This window comes from Ambystoma mexicanum, chromosome 10 (assembly GCF_040938575.1).
Source record: "Ambystoma mexicanum isolate Mex_15411 chromosome 10, UKY_AmexF1_1, whole genome shotgun sequence".
In the NCBI taxonomy this organism is placed as follows: domain Eukaryota; kingdom Metazoa; phylum Chordata; class Amphibia; order Caudata; family Ambystomatidae; genus Ambystoma; species Ambystoma mexicanum.
The window spans coordinates 1,394,018,288-1,394,043,065 of NC_090932.1; positions in this window are offsets into that span (position 1 = coordinate 1,394,018,288).

A 24,778-nucleotide genomic window follows, 5' to 3' on the forward strand; every position below is an offset into this window, starting at 1 on the left:
AAGAGGGAGCAAAGTTCTATCCCGCATTTAATCCTGACTGATAGTCCGGAGGAGAACCCTGCTGTCAGGAGCAATTTGTATACCCTTGCAAGTACATGCCTGCCTTCTGCTATCTCATACATGAGGTCAATGGTCGAGTTTGTGTCATGTGTTTCGCCATATGTTGGTCATCTGCGTGCTATAGCCCACGTGATTTTGTGGTACTGTAAGAACTGGCCCTGATACAGACCTGTATCATCTTTGAGCTCCTGAAAGGGTATGAAGGAACTGTCATGTGTTAGATCACCTATCGTGGCAACCCTGCACGTCTCCCAGTGTGTGCGTATATTTAGTTTAGTTTGGGGCTTGTCCGTAGCTACAGATACTAGGGGAATCTGAGTGGAAAATGGATTGGTAAATTTTGCTATTTTTCATGCTCTGTTCCAAAGCTGTACACCCAATTTCACTAAGTGTGGGTATGGGCTATTCCGGGGTAATCTGATCCACAGCAACTCTCTCAGGTATTAGTGTGGTTTAATGGGATGGAGCATGGAGGTATCTAAGGTAGGTCTGTCCGTTAGCTAGCCCGCAACAAACTGTAGCTGTGCAGCAAGAAAGTCAAGTTTGTATTGTGGAACTCTGATTCCGCCTTCGACATGGTGTCTCTGAAGGATGGGCAAAGCTATTCTATACCTTCTGCTCTGCCACAGGAAGCCTCTACACAGGGTGGCCAGTGTTTGGAAAAAGGATTTTGGTATGTTGTATGGGATGGTCACAAAGTAATATAACAGCCTTGGACTGACCACCATTTTGAATAGTGCTGCTCTGCCCATCATTGATAGAGGCAGTCACACCCAGAACGTCATAGAGTTTTGTATTTGTATTTGTTTTATTTGCATAGAGCATCCGGGCCCGTAGGCATCTGGGCGCATCATGAAATTGTATTTGTTACATACATTACAATCAAATGAACAGTTCTTGGTGGTACAATTAAATAAGAGGAATTAATTTACAAATTGGTGTATACAGTTATATAGTAACTATTTACACTTTACATGAGTGCACTATGCATACAGTTTTAACATTGTGTAGTTGCATAGTATACATCGGTGGCATACAATAGTTGTGACAAATAGCAGGGACGTTATAGGTGAGGGCCCATAAATCCTGCTCATAAAGCCATTTCTTGACTTTATACTTGAAGGAGTGGACTGAAGGCTCAACTCTGAGTGTAGTAGGGAGAGTGTTCCATAATTTGGCTGCCAGGACTGGGAAGCTGCCCCCCCTGCTTTTTGCAGCTTGAATCTGGGTATGCGCAGAGAATAGACTTGGGTGGATCTCATGGGTCGGGTAGAGGTGTGAACCTGGAAACGGTTCGATAAGTATTCCGGTGCGCAGTTCGCTTGGCACTTATGAGTCAAAGTGAGTGTTTTCAAAGCTATTCTTTGGTCAACAGGGAGCCAGAGGAGGTTCCGCCTGGTGTCAGATTTGTATGATTTTCTGGGAATGTTCAGGGCAGCCCTAATGGCATTGGGCCTCATTCCGAGTATGGCGGTAAGGGATAGCGGCCACCGGTAACGAGACCGGTGGCGGTATTCCCTTACCGCCATACTCCGAGTTCCCTCTGCGCCCTCGCCCTTAACGCCTGCTTTGAGCAGGTGTTAAAGTCGAGGGCGCAAAGGGGCCTCCAAGCCAATAACGGTAACCGGAATGAACGGTCACCGTTATTTGCATCTTCCCCATTCCCATTGAGCCCTATGGGGGCTCATTTGGGAATGGGGAAGAGCCTTGGTGAATGGGGAATTACCGCCCCGCCAACCTTGGAATGGGGCGGTGATTCCGCCATACACCAAGGCGCTGCCGGTCTGGGTACGGCGTCAACCAAGGCGTTAATAGCGCCATTGGTTAGCGCCGTACTCGGAATGAGGCCCATTGTTTTGAGTTACCTGTAGCTTATTGATATTATTAAGGCTAGTACCAAGGTAGAGTGCATTGCAGTAGTCTATCTTTGACATTATGAGGGTTCTAGTGCGAGTGATACAATTAGTGGTAGAGAGGAAAGGTCTACATGGTGTTATAAGTTTGCATGTGTAGGCTGCAGCTGAGGCCACCACATTGGTTTGTCTATTGAGAGATAAGGTGGAATCAAGATCGATACCAAGGGTTTTAGTATCATTGGACATGTTAATGGTATTCCCATCAATGTTGAATGCCTTAAAGACGGGGTCCAATTTGTTCAGTCTTAGGCGAGAGCCTAGAATAAGTAGCTCAGTTTTTTTGTCGTTCAGACAAAGCCCATGATGAGCCATCCAAGCCTGGATAATCACATAGACCTTGCTAAGCGCATTTCAGTCAGACACATGGTCACCAGTGATGGGGATGTGTATCTGAGTGTCATCCGCATAATTAGTGTAGGTGACACCCAGATAGTCAAGTATATTAAAGAGTAGATTAGTAAATACATCGTAAAGGGTAGGGGAAACACATGACCCCTGCGGAACCCCACATAGTAACGGTAGTGGTTCTGCCGAAGCAGTAGGTGAGAACACCCTCATGGTTCTGTTAGCCAGGAAGGATTTAATCCAGGAAGTAGGTGACAGATGATTTGATGGTCACCAAGTCAAAAGCTGCTGATAAGTCGAGCAAAAATAAAAAGGCCAGTTTGCCATTATCTTTTAAATCCTCAATATGTGTTTTCAAGTCGATAAGGGCAGTTTCTGTTCCGTGTCCAGGTCGGAACCCTGATTGGCGGAGACCCAGGAGATTGTTGGCTTCTAAGTAGGCCTGTATTTGAAGATATGCTGAGCGGTCCCGAATTTTCAGTAGAAAAGGTACAGTGCTGATGGGTCTGTAATTAGCCGGATTGTTAGGGTCAAGGGTGTAGGGTCAAGGGTGGGTTTTTTAATAAGTGGGATGACCCAGGCATCCTTAAGATTATCAGGGACCGACCCTGATTTGAAGGAAGCATTAATAAATGAGATAATAAAGGGAGCTAGTTCGTGGGCGGCCTCTTTGATGATAGGTGCCGGGCAGGCATCACCTTGGTAGTTGGATGGTTTAATCTTTCTGATTATGTTTTCAACCTACCATGTGGATAGTGGAGAGAAGTTGAAAGGTTTGATTGTGTGAGCGTGAGCGGTGAGATTGTTGGTGAAGGGGTTGGAAGGGTGGTCAGTAGGAAGGCTGCATTTTTTGGTGTTGATTTTAGTTTGCAAAGTGGAGATTTTCTCAAGAAGCGCTTTGTGGATGTTGGAACCTTTAGTGTGTTGGCTTGGAGTTCTGTTGCAAATTCATGGAATAAATTGATTCCTAAGTACTTGAATGTGTGCGCTTTTCACTGTAGCGCCAATACCAGTAGTCTTTATGGCTGTGTATTGGCCAGCCCTGCCAACAGGAACAGACATGATTTCTCAAAGCTGATCTCGATTCCTGAGAGTTTTGTGAACTGTGTTAGGATGTCTAGTATGAACTGTGGATTGTCTTCAGGGTTTTGTAAGTATAGTAGTGTATTGTCCGCGTACATCGATATTAGGTGACGTGTCCTTCCTATGTTTATGCCAGCGTCGGTGTACTCTTGGTCTGAGGTACGCTGCAATTGGTTCTACAGCTAGGATGTAAAGTAGTGGGAAAAGCGGATAGCCTTGTCTTGTGCCCTTAGCTAGTTCCCAGAGTCTTGAAAAGAGCCTTCCGGTTTTATCTCTGGCGACAGGCTTTCTGTTTATTAGTTGTACCCATCGTATGTATTCCTGTCCTATGCTGAATCACTGTAGTGTGGCATAAAGGCAGTCCCATTTGATGGAATCGAACGCCTTGATGGCGTCGAGGGCAGCTATTACACAATGCTTGTCTACGGGCCTGGTGTTATCTATGATATGGTGCAGGCGCTGTAGGATATATTTCTACCCGGCGCATAGCCTGTCTGGTCGGGGTGAATTAGAATGTTAATAACCTTTTTGAGCCTGTTGGCTAGCAGTGCCGTAATTATCTTATTGTCTTTGTTTAGTAAGGATAGAGGTCTGTAAGATCCACAATCTGTTGGTGATTTGTTTCGGTTTGAGAAGCGGTATGATTGTTGATTCTCTTAATCTAGGAGGTAAGATTTCTGTTTGGAATGCTTCGTTATACATATCTAAGAGAGGGGGAGTTAGGACAGATATTAATTCTTTGTAAAACTTGCTTGGCGGGCCATCTTAGCCGGGGGTTTTGCCTGTCGGCAACTGTTGTATTGTCTGCTGTATTTCTTCCAAGGTTATGGAGGCGTCTAGGCTATCTGATGCAGCGGCTTCTAGTCTAGGGAGGGTGTTTTGATCTAGTGCTTCTTCTATTTCGATTAATGGAGTGTGAGTGTCACCTTGGTACATGGATCGATAACATTTGTGGAAGGTCTTGTTGATTCCGTCTTGTGTGTTACAAGCAGTCCCCGAAGCGTTGTGAATGGTATATATCGGATCTCGTTTCTCGTCCCTCTGTATAGCAAGGCTAGGAGCCTGCCGGGCTTGTCTCCTTCTGTGTGCTGTTTCTCTATTTATCTGGCATAATTGTGTTTTCCCAATCTATCCCAGCAACTTAGGCATTTTCTGTGTCAGTGTGATCCCTTTTGCGATAATGTCATGTTGGTTCATGGGGTTATGTTCAATATTTTATAGTTTTATTTCCATCAGGGTGAGTTCTCGGGTGATACTTACTTGGATACCCCCAGATTTTGCTATTGCTGCTCCTCTAATAACCACCTTAAATGCCTCCCACAGGGTTCTTACTTTAGGTACTCTCCCTGTGTTATCTTTGAAGTATGCAGTAATGCTGTCTTTAATGTGATTTTAAAACACTACATCTTGTAGTGCTCCGCTTCTCAATTTCTGTGTTGGGACTGGAGGCCTGAGGGGGGTGCGTTGCAGGTGAGAAGAAGTGGGGCATGGTCTGAGAGAACCTGCTTTTGTATTCAGCCGCGATACAGTAATTCGATGTTTCTCTCCCGACAAAGTAGTAGTCTAGTCTAGTGTGGACAGCTTGTGGGGCTGCAAAGTATGAGTAGTGTCTAGTGTCTGGGTGTAGTGACCTCCATATGTCTAACAGGTCGAACAAGTCTAAGAGGGTTTGTAAGGCTCTGGCAGGGGCTGGGGGGGCAGTTTTGGGAGCTTACTATCTGATCTGCCTAGTGATAGATTTAGTGTGCAGTTGAAATCACCCCCCAGAGTAAGGTGCTATTCCAAAAAAGGGTATAGCATTTGAGAAAACGATGCTGTATTATGGTTAGGGGCATATGTATTAATCACACACATTTCTACGTTTTCCAAGAACCCAGATGAGTGTCATGCTGCCTTCATTGTCCTTCTTGGTTTGGGTAATTCTTAAGGGCACTGAAGGTGCTATCCAAGTTAAAACCCCCCTCTGGTGTAGGGTGAGTTTGTGGAGCTTACTATTTCTCTGCCCCACTTCTTATTAATCATGCCCTGCCTCTCTGCAGTTAGGTGTGTTTCTTGCAGCAGTGCTATGTCTACTTTGTGTCTGTGCAAATATGTGTATACTCTGTTTCTCTTAATATAATTGTCAAGACACCAGACATTCCAGGACATCAGTTTGAGTCAGCTATGGGGTGCGATATGCTGCTATAAGGCAGTGCATATGGTGTCTAATCATGGCGTCTCGATCAGTATCCGGTGGTGACCACCTGTTTAAATATAGCTTGCACCAGTTATATACTATACGAGGAGTCTTGTTTCCTCTCATACATTCATACTCATATATGTCATTTTGTATAGGGAAATATTCGTCCTTTAACGCAATCCCAACCTCCCCAACCTGACACAATCACCCAGCTAAAAAGACCTTGCTCGGGTGTGTCCGCCTCTCACTACCACTCACAGTCATAGGACCAAGAGTCAGGTGCGCAGCGGGTAGGTTTGTAGACCTGAAACTAGAAAAGGAAAGGTGAGGACAAGGTGACAGCTGCCTGGGGCCGGCTGCCCACCACGTGGTACTGTGGTCTGTTGTGTGGAATCAGTCCTGCCGTCTAATGTTTCGCAGTGATTCCAGGAAAGTATTCAGTCCAATAGGAGATATATTCCATGTGTGAATTTTGAGGACTCCTGCTGAATGCCAAGGCCTAGTTTATTTTGTCTTTGCGCTGCTTCGTGAGTTGGTCGTGCTTTGCATTGTTTCGCTTTTACGTGCTTCGTGGGATATTAGGCATGCCATTCCTGTTTTGCCTATTGTTGTCAGTGACATAGTACCTGGGTTTATTCTGTGGGGGGTTCCAGCCTTTCTGTGTCCATCCACGTATGTGCGTCTTCCGGGAGTTTGAAGAATAAAGAACGTTTTTTATATAGCATTTTATAGAACGTTTTTTATACAGCATCTTCAGGCAGGCTGTGTATATAAGCATATACTTCAATCCTGCTTTCCTGAGTCTTTCTTTTGCAGATGAGAACTGCGTTCTGCATCTCTGCACCTGTATGGTATAGTCTGGGTAGACTGCTAGGCACGTTGATGCTCTTTGTAGAGTGCCTCCTGTTCTTGAGAAGGCCAAGATATTCTCCCTGTCCGTGTAATTTAATATTTTTGCTATAATCGGTATTGGTGCGGCTCCCAGAGGTGGTTTCTTCGTCAAGGCTCTATGTGCCTTCTCGACTGAAAAGCCCTGGGTGAGGTTGGCAGGTCCTATTTCTTGCAAGAATAGGTTTTCCACATATGTTGTGGGTCTGATCCTTCATCGCTTTACGGTAGGCCAAGTATTCTGACGTTGTTTCTACGGGCATGCACTTCTGCCTCTTCTGCTCTATTTTCTAGTATTGTGACTTTCTGTTATAGTATGTGGATGTCCGAGTGTGTTTCCCACACCCCTGCAGTGTTTTTATTCAGCTGCGTTTCAATATTTGTGGTTCTTTCAGCCAGTGTTCTGACATCTTGACGCAGGGGCCCCACATCCACAGTGGATGGGTCATAGTGCTGTGGGAGTGTGCTGTTGGTTAGGGGTTCCTGCTGGATTGTGGTCAATGGTGGCGGTCTTGTGGCGGTCGCCTTATGGCTAACACCTGTGTGCCGTGGTCTGTCTAGTTGGCGGAGTAGGGGTTGGGTACCTGTAGAAGTGGTTTTCAGACCCCCATTTTGGGCAAAATGTGGTTAGTCGTTCCAATGACCGTTGGGGGTCTTGGGCTTGTCCGCTCGGTTGTGTGGTGATCTGGGAGTCCTTTACACAGATGCCTCTGAAGTGTAAAGCTGCCCCTTTTGCCTATTGAAGCATGCAATGTGGGGTGTTTATCAGAGTTTAGCACTGCAGCGTTCCAGTGCCTTATTATCTGCAACGCGGGGGGGGGCTGTGGTGGTTGGTGGTGTGTTCGCCCCGCTTCAAAAATGGCGCATCATCATGGTATAATTCTCCATACTTTCTCCTGTACCCTGCAGCCGTTAAGGGCATTACTGCTTCGTGTATTGTTGCAGTATGTTTTTGCTTTCTGCATTTAGCAGTGTCTTCCAGTGGAGGGGGGTAATCAATGGGTCTTCAGTTGTTACTGTGGGGTCAGTGTCTCTCCAGCCTGTGGTGGATCCGTTGCAGGTTGTGTACCGTGTTCCTCTATGTAGACTCTTATGCCGCCCACAGCTGTTGTTGTTATTGTCTCTGGGTATGTTTCTTTCAGCACAGTGGAGTTGCTTTCATTGTGCACGATATCCGATCCCGGTGGGTGAGGGGTCCACACCTTTCTTTACCTGCTAGGCATCGGTGGCCATGTCCCTGCGCGGGCTGTGTATTACTCCGAGGGGGTGCATCGATCACTCCTCACCTTTCAGTTGGTTTTGCCCCGTGCCTGCACTGGTGTGAGCTGTCTCTGGGCTGATGTCCTGGTGTGCTGGCTATTTCTCAGAGAGCGGGGAGCAGATCAGGCTGTTTTGGCACTACATCCCTCCTCCTTCATAGATGTTCAAGTACTGCTGGACATATACTGCGTGTCTGCATCTATACGGGCTCCTTATGGTATCTTTGTCTCAGTTATCGGGCCTGTTTTCTTCCTCAGTTGGGCTAATTACAAGCCGCAGAGGTCGCCGGTGAAGTCAGGGGGTATTCACACAGCTTCCCTGTTGTTTGTGCAGTTTATCTGAGCATCATATAGCCTTTCCGGAACAGATTCATAATGGATCAGGCCGGAGCTGCAGGGTATGCCGACTCACACCATGGTTGCTAGCCATGCCTCTCAAGTTGAGTGCACGTGTTGTGACCAATGATAACCTACACCTAGTCACAGAGTATAACGTATGGCATTCAGCATGCAAGGAGGTCCCATGCACCAACTCTAATGAGACTCTTTAAGGAAACGTGGGATCAGATTTGTTTCATTTGATCCCAGTGCAGTGACATTGATGCATTTGGTTTGTTGGATGGTTGAAAACCAGTACAAAAAGAGTTAACCAATGAGAGAAAGTTTTGACATACCTGATGAAGTTACCTGCTCCTGAACCTGATGTCCCCTAGTATTTAATTCCAAGGGGTGGTGGACAGCATTAGTGCCAGCTTTTCAAGATCAAAGGGTTTGTCACTTAGGATACAATTGAAACAGTGTTGCATAGCCACTTCCTCCTTCAGCATTTTTGTTTTCGATTAATTATTGTCGCTTCCTTGTTGTGCCTTCTTTATATTCTTTTTCCCCATCCCCAAACCCCCTCCTCTATATCGTCATTCTCACATTTCCTGTTGCACCCTCCATTCCCTCTCTTCCACACTTTATATGTCTCCTTTCTCCTTAAATCCTTATTACTCCCTACTATTTTGTTCTTGCTTCTTGTCTTCTTCAGTTCTGTCACGTGTACCTCTTTCCCTCCGATTGCATCTCTTTTCACTCTTACTTGCTCTTTCTCTTTTTTATCCTTTTCTGTCTCTTTTTGTTCTCTGCCTCCCAAATTGGCTCTTCTCTCACTCTCTCTCCCTCCCTCTCTTTCTCTCTCTCTTGTTCTCTTCATCAATCTGCCGGTATCTCTCTCACACTATTTGTCTATTACACAAACTCTCTCCTCTTTCTCTCATTTTCTGTTCTCTTTCTTTTTCGGCTACTCTTTCTCTTTTTTCTCGAGACCTATCATGCCGACTCTCACCTCTCTCTTCCTTATGTTCCCTTTCCTACCTCTTTCCTATCAGCCTCATCTGTCTCCTATGTATGACAGTTTGTTTCCTCACACTTCATCTTTCATTTTGTTTGTTGCATCTCTCCCTCCTATTGCCTTTATTCTCTCCCTTTCCCATTCTGGGCCTCATCACAAGTTGGGCGGTAACGCCGGGGCTATTAGCGCCGGTGCTAATAGCCCTACCGCCAAACACCCTGGCGCTATTAGTGCCGGATCACGGGTTTGGTGGAACGGTTATTGCCCATTCCCCATTGGGCCCATTCGGGAATTCCTCATTCCCCATTGGGCCCAGTGGGGAAAATTCACGCTATTAGCGCCGGTAGATTTCCGCCGGCGGCAAACGTGCCGAAAATCGGCAAATTTGCTGCAGATTTCCCCCCAGCTCAGAGCTGGGTCATAATCTGGTGAACCCTTAAATGCGGCGTTAATAGCGCTACTGCTGCATTTAAGGGTACCACCAAACTCGTGATGAGACTCTTCCCTCCCACCCCTCCCTCTTTCTCGCTTTCCTGTTCTGTCTCTCCTATTTCGGTCTTTCCCATATAAATTATAAGGATGCCCTGACTACAATGCTGAGTAGAGCCTACAATGTTCTTCGTTAATGGGTGCTAAACCCAATTCTCTGCAGATAGCACTGTATGTTGGTTGGGGACTGTTAAGGCGAGACAAGTGTACAAGGGAAGAAATGGTGTGAACAAGGTTGAAGCAAGTTGGGTGGTGGAAAGAACATTGTTTTTTTTGTATTGTGGTACGGTTTACATAAAACTTTACAAAAAGTACAAAATACCACATACAACACATGACAGATAACCAGAGTAAAATAATTGCCCAGCGCAACTATCAAAGACACGTTCTCACCCCACATCAATCTGGATCAAAACTATTTTTTTGGGGAATAAGAACAGAAACAATAAATCTCTTTGAAGAATGCCTTATTTTGATACAGTACTAGAGCTTTACAGTCCGATACCCAATGATGAAGAGTCTCAACGCCACCCCTGTCATTAAAGAAGCGACACAGCAAAGAAGACTTGTGAATCGGATCCACAGTCCACACTTTAGTCCTTTCCCGAGTTTGATACTGGTTGAGCCCAAAACGGTTTTAAGTGGCTGTAACGCTCACCTGATTCCCGCAGAGGCGCCGGTCTTGACTGGGTGAATGCCGTATCTTCAAAGGTGATGTGTAACACACGGTTGGCTCTTTGGGCTGGACCTCTGTGCACTGTATGTCTGACTTGAAGAGTAAGATGTCTTAGGTAAGTGAACGCCGAGCTCTCCATCTGCCTCGGGGCAGGGTGCCGTAACCAGTTTCTTCACTGGATAAGGGTGCAGGCCTCTTGACCTCAGAGGACTGCTGTCCGTCGTTAACTGCACGAACGGTAAGTTCTGGGCACTTCAAATGTCTTAAAAGTCTTTTGTAATGATATCTCTTGTTTTGCAGGGTTCCGGCAATGGCGGATGGCGGGCTGATGAGAGTTGAGGATCGAACCCGCGTGAGGAATAGAAGCGCCTGGAAGCACGTAAGTAAGCGCTTGTAGCCTGCTTCACGATGCGCACTAACTGTACCTTTTATCTTGCAGGTACAAGTTCGGAGCTTTAGAGAAGCTGAAGGGTGCTGGAATACCCACTGGATTCGGCGTGGGAAGGAGTAATGGCACGTGAGTAATAAAGTTGCCCAATGTCTTTAAACGCACCTTCTTTTGTCTTTCAGATGCGGGATGCAGCGCCGAAGGCCTCCGGAGCGTGCGAAGGGTAGGTAAGCCTTTGTCTTTCAGATGCCGGAATGCAGCGCGAGGCATAGGTGACAGCCGATGGACCAGGTAAGAGATGCGCTGCCACTGAAGACTGTAGTGCTAACCTGTTCTTTCTTTGTCTTTACAGGTGCTGCTGAAGACTGGATTCCAGGATGGTAAGCCTTTGTTCCCTTAGGCCCAGGATCAGAAGCAGAAGACACGATGAGCGTTCTGCTGCAGAGAATGCAGAATAACACAAAGCAAGATTCATCCATCGGGTGTGGTTTAAATAGCCTCCTGTAGTGCTTAGGTGTCTCCTTCCACAGCCACGCCTAGGTAAGAAAAGAGTTCCTGCTTTCCAGAAGAGTTCCAGTGTTCTGAACCTAGGGAGTGGCTCCTGCCCCACCCAACAGGAAAAGTAGTCCCAAACAGAAGAGGATCAGGGTTTCAACTGGCAGGTAAGTAAGCAGCATGGTCTGCTGCAGGTAAGTCCACCCAAGCATTATGAGCCCGGCGCTTCCAGCGCTGGGACTGGGCATCTTTATGAGCCTGGTGCCACTGGCGCCAGGACAGGGTCCAAAAGGTCCCAATTGGGACTGGCTGGCACTCGGAACCGGGGTTATGGGTCTGCTTCCAAGGGAGTCGGGCAAGTCCTGATCTTTTGGAAGCAGAGATCATGACAGTGGCCTTCAGTTTGGTAGAGAGGAAGTAAACCTTTCTTATGAGGACATTTTACATACTCTGAATATGAAGTGTAGGATGACAGAGCCTCAGCAGTTTTTCTCCTAAACCAAAACAATTTAGAACATTTTATGGCAACTGTAAAACTGATACAAACATGCATTCCACTATAGCAATTGGGGAGTGAAACCACATAGAACCTCTCAAAGGAGTGGAACTACAAGGGATTGTGATGTCTCATCTCTAAGCTTTTGTTCAGTAACATTCTTATCACCCAGACTATGAAACAGTAATGGCTTTTGGGTGCATTTAAAGGCTTCAAACAGATGTCCCTTTCACCTGAGCAGCAGCCTTTAAACACTGCAAGCTAAAACGGCCCTGATTTGCTTTCCCTGTCACATGAATGGCGAGAAGTTATACATTGCAATCAAAAACAGCCTTGCTTTACTTTTATTTCAAATGAGTGGCAAGAATTTAAACACTGCAACACAAAACAGCCCTGCTTTGCTTTCCTTTTCTCATGAACAGCAGTCCTTTAAACAATGCAACCAAAAATGGCCAGGGTTTTTCTTTTAAGCTTATGTAAAATCAAAGAACCATGTGGAAAGGGTCCTACCCATCATCATTTATGGACAAGCAGCAATTTGAATTCATCCAAGCAGAAGGAATCAAAGAATCCTGTGACCTGCAAGACAGGATATTAAACATTAAAAGCAAAAGTGGCCTGGACATGTATTTGCAAATAAAAACGGATGTAAAAAGCCACAATAGAAAAAGATAGCACTGCTCGAAAGCAGAACCTGATGTGGGTGGGGTTACCAATGTGCGTGGCTAAAACACGGCGAAAAGGTGTGAGTTCTTGTTGCACCCACTTGAAAGAGCATACTGTCAATTTCAAAGAGACTCATAAAAACCCTCTGCTCACAGGCTGACCCAGGAAGACAGATGGCTGTGGCAGATGAAGCGGCCCTCCAACATGTGGAACAGACACCCTCAACTGATATTACAAGACTGATTTTGTTTTAGGCATTTTGCGCAGCCATCAGATATGGATTAATTTCGATTTTATGCAATTTTTCTTATAATTTTCAGGTGGTTCTGGGGGCTGTACATTGCATTTACCTGGGACTCTGGGAACTGTAATTGCCATTCAGACTAGTTTTCTGGCTGATCTAAACATATTACAAATGTGAGGGTTAGCGAAAGGTGGAAAATGAAATAAGGAATATGCGTGAAAAATGTGCCACATGGCCATGCTGCATCATAGAGAGTTGGTGGTCTGCCTATCTAACTCCCCATGACCAGCTCAAATGGAATATATGCGTTATATGGCGGTGGCTAGTACAATTATGAAGTTGTGATACATAACTAGTTTTTGCCAAAAAGTGGTTAGGAGAACAAAGGAGGATGACAAATGTAAAATGGCAGTTGGGGCTCTCCTCCCCGAACCAATCCTGACAGGGGGCGGAGGGAGGGATGGTAACTGTCCAATCTGAGTGGCAGGGATAATTACATTGTACTCCCCCTAGATTGTAAAATTAGTGATGTCATTTCTGCTACGTAAGGGGGCTGTACTAGGACTCAAGACCCTCAAAAACCGGTAAGACAGGAGAAGGAGGACGGAAAGAAGGCCGCTGAACCTTACCATCTTTGAGAGTGCAGTGACCAGACCCTTGCCCTTTCTTCCCAGAGTGTCCTGAGACCCAACTGGCTTTCCTGAATCCTAAACCAAGGCTTGATATGATATGATATGGCATTTGTAACGCGCCTATACACAAGTGTTTTGTAAGTAGCATATAACCCCAGTCCTGAATTGCATAAGCTCTTCATTTGTGTAGTAGTACATCCAATATTTCCCATTGAAAACCCCAATACCCATGTAGCCCAGTCATCTCCCTATTGAAGAATCTTGTGTTTGCCTGTGCAGGTTAGCATATCTCCCTTGAAAAACCTCTCAGTTGTTTGTGTAAATCCTTAGTATTTTTGTAAGCAAATCAATTAATTCCCCCATTGAAATTCACGGTACAAGATTGTTGTGATTCGAAATCAACCATCTTGTTGCTGGTGTTTTTATTTAATTACTATAGTCATTAAAGTGTTGCCTCAAAATAATTAGTCTCCTTGTAACTAATAAAAACGAATTTGTCCATGTCTTATGTACATTACCAAACAAATTCCCATTTGCATGTGTTCAATTAAACCCAAACCGTTGTTCCCATTGTGAGAAATCCCTTTTGCCTAGAACTCTACCTGTTATGAGTCTCTGTCCTTGTCACTTGAAACCGATTTTTCTTATAAGCTAAACCCCTTTCCTGAGCTGTCTGTCAATTTAAGTCCCAGTGTAAATGAATTTCCATTTGCCACTGTCAGGGTGATTCATGGAATTAATGTGTGCCGAAAATGTGGCGCGCACGTACAAAACGTGCGGAAGCACCCATTTTCGTATTCATGGAACACATTGTACGTGGTTTACATTGAATCCGTGTGCTTCCAACACGTCACTGCGACACCACAAACGCCTTGCGCGATACGCCTGGCGAAGGCACACACCGTCCAGCGTACACACCTAAAAAGGAGGCGCAACACATGGAATGGGGAACAACAAGCGGAAATGTGGGCGTTACGGGGGAAGCAATGCAGTAAAATCCTTGCAACGCCCACATGTACGCTAACAACACGTATTCATGGAATCAAACAGGGCTCACCTGGAAACACGTACGCCACGCGAAAGCTGGCATAAGCGCCCCCATGCACCAAAACCAATGCATAAAAGTGCACGCAAACAGCAAATGCACATATACAGCTGCGATTAATGTACCATTCCTCACAGCAGTGATCGTGGGACACCGCAGGAGAAGGAGGATAGCCAGGCCCCTCATTTCTTTACCCAGGACCAGTCTTTTTGGGATGCCTGATGACCAGTTCTATGGCAGGTATAGGTTTCCACCTCATATCATCCTAGACCGGGTCACTGAGTGGGAGGATGACCTCAAATAACCCGCCCTGTGCTCCCAAGCTCTGAGCCCCTTGGAAAAGGTGCTCAATGTACTGCATTTTTCAGCCACTGGGTCATTTCAGCGGAGAACTGCATAGTTGGGGGCATCTCACAGCCCACGCAGTCATGCTGCCTACACCAGGTGTTGGCAATCATAACTGCATGCCCCTCAATCCGCAGGCACATATACATGCCCAGAACACCCGCAGAAAGGCAGGCCATGGTCCAGGACTTTTATGGGGTGGCAAACTTCCCCAAAGTGCTTGGTGCCATTGATTGCACCCATGTGGCCCTATGTCCACCTTGGGCCACTGAGCACATCTATCGCAATCACAAGCACTGGCATTCCATCAACGTGCAGGTTGCATGTAATGCCAAGGGAATCGTTACTTCTATCTATGCCAACTATCCTGGGTCCACCCATGATAGTTTCATATTCAGAATGTCACACCTAAACCGGGACCTGGAAGCTGGGAGGCATGGCAATACATGGCTCATTGGTGAGTACAAGTGCCTGTGCACATGCATGCATGTCACACACAGACAAATAGACAAAGCCAACTAATGACACCCATTCTCACCTCCCCAGGGGACAGTGCCTATCCTCTGAGCACCTACATGATGACGCAAATACGGAACCCCACCACACCACCCCAGGTAAGATACAACGCAGCCCATATTGCAACCAGGGCCATAGTGGAGCACACATTCACAGTGCTCAAGTCGCGTTCCGCTCCCTTGACCACTCAAGTGGCCAGCTACTATATGCACCACCAGTAGTGTAGGATCATTGTGCAGCATGTGTCCTGCACAATGTTGCAACACGGTGGGGAGTACCGGTGAACATGGTAGTGCCCCCACAACCCCATCCACATGTACGACCGCTGCGCATGGGAGGGGAAGGGCACGTGGTGAGGCAGCCCGTACCCAGCTTGTGGTACCATTTTTCACCTAAAATCCCATCCCTACGGAGTGCACACATGCCTGGCACATTCCAGGTGACAATCGATGATGACAAAGGGACAATTAACTGTCACAACATTGCCACCCTGAGAATGTGTCCTTGGAAGTACTACATTGTGTGCATCCCTAGCTACTTAAACCAACCCAATCCTGTGTGACCAAAAGACACACAATCAAGATACAGAGTGCCACTAACCCCATGAAAAACAGCACATCCAAATACTAGCATGTCACCTAAACCCTCCAAAACACCATGTAATGTAAAAAGTCACAAATAAATGCACAACACATGACACAACTGTCACAAAGCGCACTCTGACAAATGTAAATAGGTCACAAACAATTTCCCCTGACACATAAAAATAAAACCGTACACAGGAACATCCAATTACCAGCATAACATATCATAAACATAGGACCCAACAGTGAAAATGTCAGACAGTAACCAATCACAATAGCACAAGTGCCTCAATGTGACAAAGGCACCACATGGACCCCTTCCATCTTGAGTTGGTCTCTGCTAGCTAAAGGAGGAAGGGTAACCCATACAATATGAAGGGTCTCAATGATGGAGACAGGCAAGGTAATACATGAAGATGCAACATTAAAAAATGCACATTTACCAATATACAAACCAAAATTCATGCTAACCATGCACTGGTCAAACAATCATAAATCCCCACTAGGGGTGTATACACAGGTTGGACTTCAGAATGGCCACAGAAATGATGGAAGCCCAAGGCCTCTGTGTAAGTTACTGTCACACGCTGCCCTCCTTGCAAGCCCATGGAAAGGGGAAGCAGGAGTGGCATATGTGCCTGGACCCCAAGCCACAAACACAAACATGAGACAAGCCTGTATGGGCCCAGCAGGAACACAAAGTGGATGCCTTTGGATGCCACACGAAGCAGCACACTGTTATATGATTGCACAATAGACAAAAAATAAAAATAAAAAATAAGAAAACGGCCATGGTGGACCATGGCGGGGTGGCCACCCAGGAGGGAGGAGGTGTAGGGTGCACTTCAACACCCACATGCATGGATGTTGAGAATAAAAAAATAAAACCTCCATGGGTTCATGGCCTACATGGCTCACCTATAGTGGGAGAGCTCTCGCCACTGTCGGCACCCTGTGGTGTAACATTAGAAGGTGTGCGTGCTAAGGGAGGCTGACCACGCATAGCCCTAGTATGCTCCTCAATGGCAGCAAGCATGACGGCCTGAAAGGTGTAATTTTGCATGATTATGGTACAGAGGTCCCCATGCAGCACCTCATGTGTTGCATGGAGTTCTACCTGCAAGACCTCATAGGTAGCACGGAGTTCAGCAGAGATGTCGTGTGTCAGCTGCTCCATCTGCTGTTCTGCCCGTCTACTGCAGGCCAACTCAAGTTCAGCCAGAGTAAACCTGAGGGAGCTGTTCTCTTCCCTCAGGGAATCCCTGTATGCCTCTGCCTGTGCAGCCAGGGCTGTGTGCAGACCCCACAGTTGAGCCCGTCAGTCCCTGTTGCCGGCCAACATGTCCAGCCTGTGTGAGCGGCATGTGGACTGCACTGCCTCCTGCTGGAGCTCCATCAGCCTTTCAGGGGGGATAATAGAATTGGCCATCCCTTCCACACTGTGAGCCAACATCTCACATGATGCCCCCTATTGCTGTGCAATGGCATACATGGAATTCTCCCACACAGTATTTTCGGGTGGCACACCAAACCTGCCGGGCCCAAGGATACCCGGCCCTTGCTGCGCTGCCGCTGCCTGTGGCTAAAGGACTGCATTCCCTCCTTGCTCAGCTGCCCTAGGAACAGAAGCAAATAGTGTGGAGCATAACCCTGCACCCGTAACCACCACAGACAAATGTACCAACACTGACTGGCCCGTGAGGGGTGTGTCCCCCTGCAGGTGCAGCAGAATCACTCACCTGCGACAGCAATGAGGGTTCAATGTCTGATTCTGCACCAGAGGCATAGGCATCCTCAGAAGACATGAACACACATGTTAACAGCATAGGCCACACACATAAGCATCACAATGTTGACAGCCAACACATGAACCAGCCATGTCACACATGACACATGACACAAACTCAGGCACGCAGGGTCAATTAAATGGAAGGGGAGTCTGAAGGAAGACATGGATGCATGTGAAATGGCAAAATAAGACATGTACAAGCTTGTGACTGGCATAGTCCTTCCACAAACATGACAGATACCAACACACAGATGGCACATAGTATAGCCATGCCCGAACTATCAACCGCATGGAAGCTCAATAATATTGTTCATGGAAAAACAACATTAAACTGAGTTCTTTTAAATCCAATTTTCTTATGCAGTACATACACATTTAATTCAGCATTATTTCTTTCCTTGAGTGCTAGGATTGTTGCAATCTGGATACATGTATCCAGCCTTGGTTTAAAGCTTCTGTCTGCACAGCTGATGATTTTGTTACATGTTGCAATTTTAGCAGCATTTTGCTCCTGGACTGCCTTTTCCTTAGATACATTTCAGAACTGCTGTCAGTCAATGAGGCCCGGTTCCTCTGAAACACACTGGATAATCCTGGATTTTCAGTACCCTTTTACTCTCACTGATTTAATGGAAAATAAATGGATCTACCGCCAAAAAAAACACTTTTGAAGCTTGCAAAGCTACATTTTAAAAGGCATTTTTGGTTTTGAGCACAATTCTGCTACTTCGTTCCATGTTGAATGTGGCAAAGCCCACTGACATGCTCCTGCAGTGAGAACTCTGTTCACCCCCTTTGACTGTGTGTGGCGGGGTGTGCAGCTTTTTGTGGTTGTGACCCAAACGCAGTTTTGCAGATTTTGGTGCGCACAGGAGTCAGCGAATCCATGTTTCTTTCCCTATTTGTAAAGCGATGCAATGGGGCACATTGGAATGGGTCAAAATATCCCACAGTGAGCTGCTGGGGGATGGAGAGGTAAGGACGAATGCCTCTGAGGAGGAACAGCTTGCAGGGTGACCTCACAGAGACGTCAGTCATGTGACGATAGAAGATGAGTGTTGAGTGAAAGATCATCACAGGCTATCTGTGACCATAGGTTGGAGCAAGAAAAAGGGGCAAGAGAGGCTTCACAGAGATTGTCAAGGAGGGAGGGAGCAGGTGTGGTGATGAAGATTGCCTCCATGTGCAGGACATGGTTTGTGTGCAGTCTGCATGACAACCGGCACGTATCAGTCCAACATCATGGCAGTCATGTCAATGTAGCCTGAACTGGCAGACAATCATAACACATCACCCACGCAACATACACATGGCCTGGACACACACGCATCACCACTCACTGGACATTGTCTCATAATTTGGCAGGTCTCCCACGCCTTGGACCTGCACCACTACGATGAAATCACCAGCAATCTCCTCATGTGAAGTGAGTTCATCGTCCTCTGGTGGTGTCCCACTGCCAGTCACCAGAGTAGAAGCAAACTTTGCAGCCAGTTTGTCTTTCGCTTGGTGTCAGAGGTCATTCCAACACTTAACAACATCATCTGCCTTGCACCTCTCCTTCTCCCAAGGCACTGATATGGTCTGCAAGGCACTGCCACTGGGCCCTATGCTGAGCAGGCATATGTTTGATCCCTGCCGTCACCAGCATGCCACGGCCGTGATCCAACACATAGTCACAAGCGTCCAGTTCCTCATTACAGAAACTCTGCTTTCTTGATGTGTTGGTCTCCTGAGCCGTGTCTGGGTTCCCAGCCTGTACCGCTGGAGCACGCTTCTTCCTCTTGCGAGGTGGTGCAGACCCTGAGTGACTTGTGCAGCTCTGGTCAATAGGGGCTGAAGCGCAGGAGGACTGGCCAATGGAATTAGTCAATGACATGACGACCAAAGGTCAGACTACAGGTATTGGCAACTGGGTGCTCTTGCCAGGATGCTGCGCCACACCTGCCTTGGTGCCAAGGTCCAGGACCAATATAGTCCTGGCTGGGTGACCCAGAGCCGGGGTGGTGGTAGCTGCATCTGCCCCTGCAGCTTCCACACCCTGGCTACTTGGTGACACTGCTGCTCCAGATCCATGTGTCCTGGTGACAGCAACTTGCACCACAAGTGGCTTGGCCTTCCGCACACAGAAATATGCCATTGAGTCACCCTGTGCCTGTTCCGGGACCACCGCAGTCTGGGCTGGCTGCCCCTGAGCCTGGGTGGTGGTAGCCGCAGCTTCCACACCCTTGGCCGCTCGGGACAGAAGATGGCACTGCTTGTCAGGTCTGACAGGTGCTGGGGATGTCATCAGCAGCTGCATCTGCCTGGCCCGATTTTTTGGGGGGCATGGCTATCCCTGCATGGGCCTGGACACCTTGCCCTTGTGGACCACCCGGGACATGTCGCCCATCTTGTCCACCATGGCCACTTTGCGCACCTTGGCCAGCCTGGCCACCTCGCCCCCCGCAAGCACCTCTGGGAGGTCACCCAGCTTTGCCGCCCTTACCACTTGTTGCCCTCCTACTCATGGCACTGGTGGACTAGCGCAATGGGTGGTGCAGACAACAATTGTCCTGGGCAATTGGAGTGAGGGGCAGGGTATGTGATGGAAAACCTACCACTGTGCTCCAGCAAGGCTGTATGTGACCCTTGGGGATAAAATAATGGGTCACACAACGCTCAGGCTCCCCATAAACAAAAATAAATGTGTACGCGACCCCTTGGTAGCCCACGTGTTTTGAAAAAATGTCCTGCAGTACCTGTGGCACCCAGAAACACAAAAAATGCACATGCGAGGAACACATAGGCTACTATGACCTCGAAAATGGGGTGCGCGACACACAGGGGCAACCGCAGTGGGAAAAATGTGTGTGCGACTCACTGTCTGCCTCAAAAATAAGAAGAAAAACACACCCAACTCTCCTGCCAAAACAAGAAGTACACACTGACGCAGTAGTGAACAATTTGAATGTGAACCTACAAAAATATGAATCTCATGCGTCCGTCTCCACGAAAAACATGTACAGTGCACTGTTGTCCTACACAGACCTTTAACCCGTACTGAACTGCAACGCCCAACGTCCAGTGCACGTCACATAACTTTCGTGCTTAGAGCCTTTCCTCTGATTACATGCTAATGCGGTGTTTCCGCACATGCGGAGTCACTCTGTTTCCGGGTGGCCATGCAAAAGTACACAGAAGACCCACGCTCCTGCCCACAAGGCCATTTACCTGCCTCCAACTGCCCCAAGCTGCCTCCTAGAGCCATTTGCTGCTGCCAGCCCACTCTGTGTGTCTGCTGCCCACGTGCCCTGCATTTTGGTGCCGGCTCTGGAGACATTGCCAGTGATTCTGTTGATGTGACCACCTCTGCTGATCCTGAAGACTCCCGACTGCCATTCCGTCACTCCACAGCCCAGCCCCAGGACCACCTGCCCACCCACACCTGCCTCGGGGGTTGCAATGTCTGACCCATCTCCATCTGAGGCAAGTGGCAACCCCCCGGCAGAGAGGCAGAGGGCTGTCAGCTTCTCTTCCAGAGAAGTTGGCATCCTGGTGGAGCAAGTCCTGGGGCATTATGATGCCCTCTTCCCTGGACCATCGCGAGTCGACAAGGAAGGACGGAGTAAGATCTGGACGGACATCATGGGTGCCATCAATGAGGAGGGGGTGGCACCCTGCGACTACCAACATGACCGTAATCGCTGGGAAGACTTCAGGTCCAGGACCCTCAACAAGGCCTCGTGCCTCCTCAAGGCTGGTAATGATCGAGCGAGGCGCCAGGGCCGGTTAACTAGCAATCAGATGCCGGTCCTGTAGCGCATCGACCCAGCGCTGTATGCCCAGGTCTTGGAGTTGGTGCTCCGCCTGGAGTCAACTGGTAAGTGTTCATGTGTTCTTGTCCACCATAGTGCATGTGTATGTTGACGTGTGGCTGGAGTGTGGCCTCACGTCTGGCATGCTTCCTGTACAGATGTCTGTGTGCATGTCCCTGACAGTGCTGCATGTGAGTCCATTCAAGTGTGACCTACATCAATGTGTCTGTGTGGCAATGTGTGATGCGCATCCGCATGTAACAAGGTGCACATGTTTGCATACCTGTGTCTGGACTGAGGTATGCGAGAGGTGTGACACATGGGTGCTTATGTAAACATCATGGAAATGCATGGTGTACATGTGCGTGTGTTGAAGTAGTGAGTGTGTGACTGGCCAACCCATTGGATGCATGACACATGAGCATCTCAATGCGTGATTGACTCATGCGGACCAGTTGTCCCCTAGTGCACTGTGACAGAGGTCTATATGGCCTGATGCATGACTGTCAGTTGATTTGTGTGCATGTGTTATGCATGTACCATGATGCATGTGAGGTTCAGCCCCTCTTCTGATGTGCTAGCAGTGCCTTGTACATGGATGTGAATGTTTGTTGCACATGGCATGCATGCTTGCACTGACCTGTGTGTTGGGGGGTGATGGTTGTGATGTTTGACAGTGCTGCTCATGTGCATTTGCTTTGTTTCAAGCAGACATTTGTTCGGTAAACTGATGCTTGTGTTCAATGTCTTCCTATCCACAGCGACGACGGATGAAGAAGGCGGAGGTGGCGCTGTGGAGCACCGCCGCAGGGATGCCTCCACCAGGCACCGATGCAAGGCCCAGTCATCCTCCCAGGTTATGTAATCTTGCAGGAGCGAGGATGCTGGTGCGGCGTCAGAGTCATCGGCTGCAGCTGCTGAGGGGAGTCCCAAGAGGGTGAAGTTGGTTGTGGCCTCTCGCAGCTGGAGGGTCAGGTGAGACCACACAGAGGCAATCCGATGCAGAAGACAGTGGGGAGTCATCCAGGTTGGTGGTGGTGGAGGAGGAGGAGGCCACATCAGCCCAGCACATGGGGCCTGGCGGGGTTGATGAGGTAGGTGTTCCTGGTGCAGTCCAGGGTCCGTTTGTTCCTGTTGCAGTCCAGGTTCCGGGGACGAAGGCAGTGCTGGTCACTGTGGAGGGGCCTGCCCCTGCTCCAGTCCCTGGAACTGCGACTGCACCAGTGTGCACCTGCGGGCATGCCTCAGGCCGGACCCGTCCGCAGGTGGCAGTTATATCCACGGAAACGGTTCTTCCACTACCTGCGGATGAGGCAATTTGTGACAGGGTTGAACCTGTGCTAGCTGCAGCAACAGGACCAATGGCAATGGAGGAAGTGCAGGCACCAAGCAGCAGGGCACGTGCACGACAGCCCCGGGGGTTGTCATCATCCTGGACGCTGTCCCAGAGGGGCAGGCACCGGGCTTTTCTGTGGCAGCTGGCTCGTTGTAGGAGGCAACAGGACTCGGGGCCCTCAACATCACAGGGGCAGGTATCGGCCATCGGGCAGGAGGGAAACGTGGACCTTAACACGAGGATGTCTTCTGTGTTGCAGCGAATGGGCCAGCAAATCAGAGCAGAGCGGCAGCGGGCACAGGGGGTACGACTCACCATCGCCTGGGCAGAGAACACTCTGTGTCGGGCGGAGAGGTGGGCCGAGTTCCTCAAGGAGGCTCGCAGGGAGTTTGAGAGGAGCAACCTTTGTAAATAGTTCATTAGGGTTAGGTTTCCTTTTTTTTTGATTTGCAGTTCATGGACTTTGCTCCGCATCTTGTAAATAGTTCTTTCTTCATGTGTTTCTTTCGGATTCGGATTTATGTATTGGGATCATGGACCCTGTAGCTTTGTACATAGTTGGACCAATACTTTTTTGGGATGTTTTTATTCACCATGGAGCTATGGTTTCTTCATTATTTCAGTTTGCAATTTGAGAGGCATCATTGGACATGGACCAGTTTTTTGTGTTTTACATTTTATTCCATCACATGTTTTTTTCCATTTCATTTTCATTTGGATTACATTCATGTTGATTTGACTGGATATCTTTTCTGTTAATACATTTTTATACGTTGCAATCAAAGGGGTGTTTGCTCTCAATGGTTTGGTGCATGTCTCACTCCTCCTTGGCTCAGTTACATGTCCCTGCTGTTGAGCTATGTTGTACATGTGTGTGCAAACATGCGTGTGTGAATTTGTGATTGCCATGCCCTGGGGAATGTACTGGGGAATACAAACAATGGATGGGTGTTGTGGTGCACTGTAGGGGTGGGGGAGCAGCGTGTGGTGGCTTTTTAGTGGACATATGCTACAGGATTGCATGTTGGTCCAATGTGTTGGAGGGGTGGGGGACATGAGTTGGGGCCTGTGTGCAGGTTGCCGTCACTGGTGGGGGTAGGTGGACATGGTCTGGGCCTGCCTGCAGGTTGCCGTCGCTGGTGGGGGTGGGGGGACATGACTCAGGGCCTGCCTGCAGGTTGCAGTCATTGGTGGGGTTGGGGGGACAAGAGTCGGGGTCTGTCTGCAGGTTGCCATCACTGGTGGGGGTGAGGGGACATGGTCGGGGCCTGCCTGCAGGTTGCGGTCACTGGTGGGGGTGGAGGGACACGAGTCGGGGTCTGCCTGCAGGGTGCTGTTACTGGTGGAGGTGGGGGGACAAGAGTCGGGTCCTGCCTGTAGGTTGCAGTCACTGGTGGGGTGAGGGGACATGAGTCGGGGCCTGCCTGTGGGGTACGGTCACAGGTGTTGGGGAGGTCCCTTGTGGCATGGGCTGCCTGCGGGGTATGGTCTTGGGGGGGCTGCCTGCGTGGCATGGTCACAGGTGTTGGGGTGGTCCCTTGTGGTGTGGGCTGCCTGCAGGGTATGGTCACGGGTGGTGGGGGGGTCCATTGTGGTGTGGGCTGCTGTGGGATATGGTCATGGGTGGGCTGCCTGCAGTGTATGGTCATGGGTGGTGGGGGGGTCCCTTGTGGTGTGGGCTGCCTGCGGGGTATGGTCACAGGTGGTGGGGGATCCCTTGTGCTGTGGGCCGCCTGCAGAGTATGGTCACAGGTGGTGGGCGGTCCCTTGTGGTGTGGGCTGCCTGCGGGGTGTGTGCGGCTGATGGCAGCACACGTGATTTGCCTGGCGTGAGCTGGATACGCGATTTTGCAGGGGTGCAGACGGGGCACGTGCTGCTTTTTACATGCGATTTGGCTGGCGCAAGTGGGGTACACAATTTTGCAAGGGTGAAGACGGGGCATGTGTGGCTTTTTACACGCGATTTGGTTGGCGCGACCACCGTATGCGAATTAGCAGGGGCACGCGCATCTTTTTCCATGCGATTTGGCTGGCGCAAGCGGGGTACGTGACTTTGCAGGGGCACGTGTGGCTTTTTCAACGTGATTTGGCCGCTCTGGATTTTTCACGCGATTACGATGGAGGGGGACTGTGTGCTGGGCCACGGATGGAACGGGCTTTTTCCTGCGCACGGGGCGGTGTTGGGGGCGTTACTGGTGCTGCTTGCTGTTTATT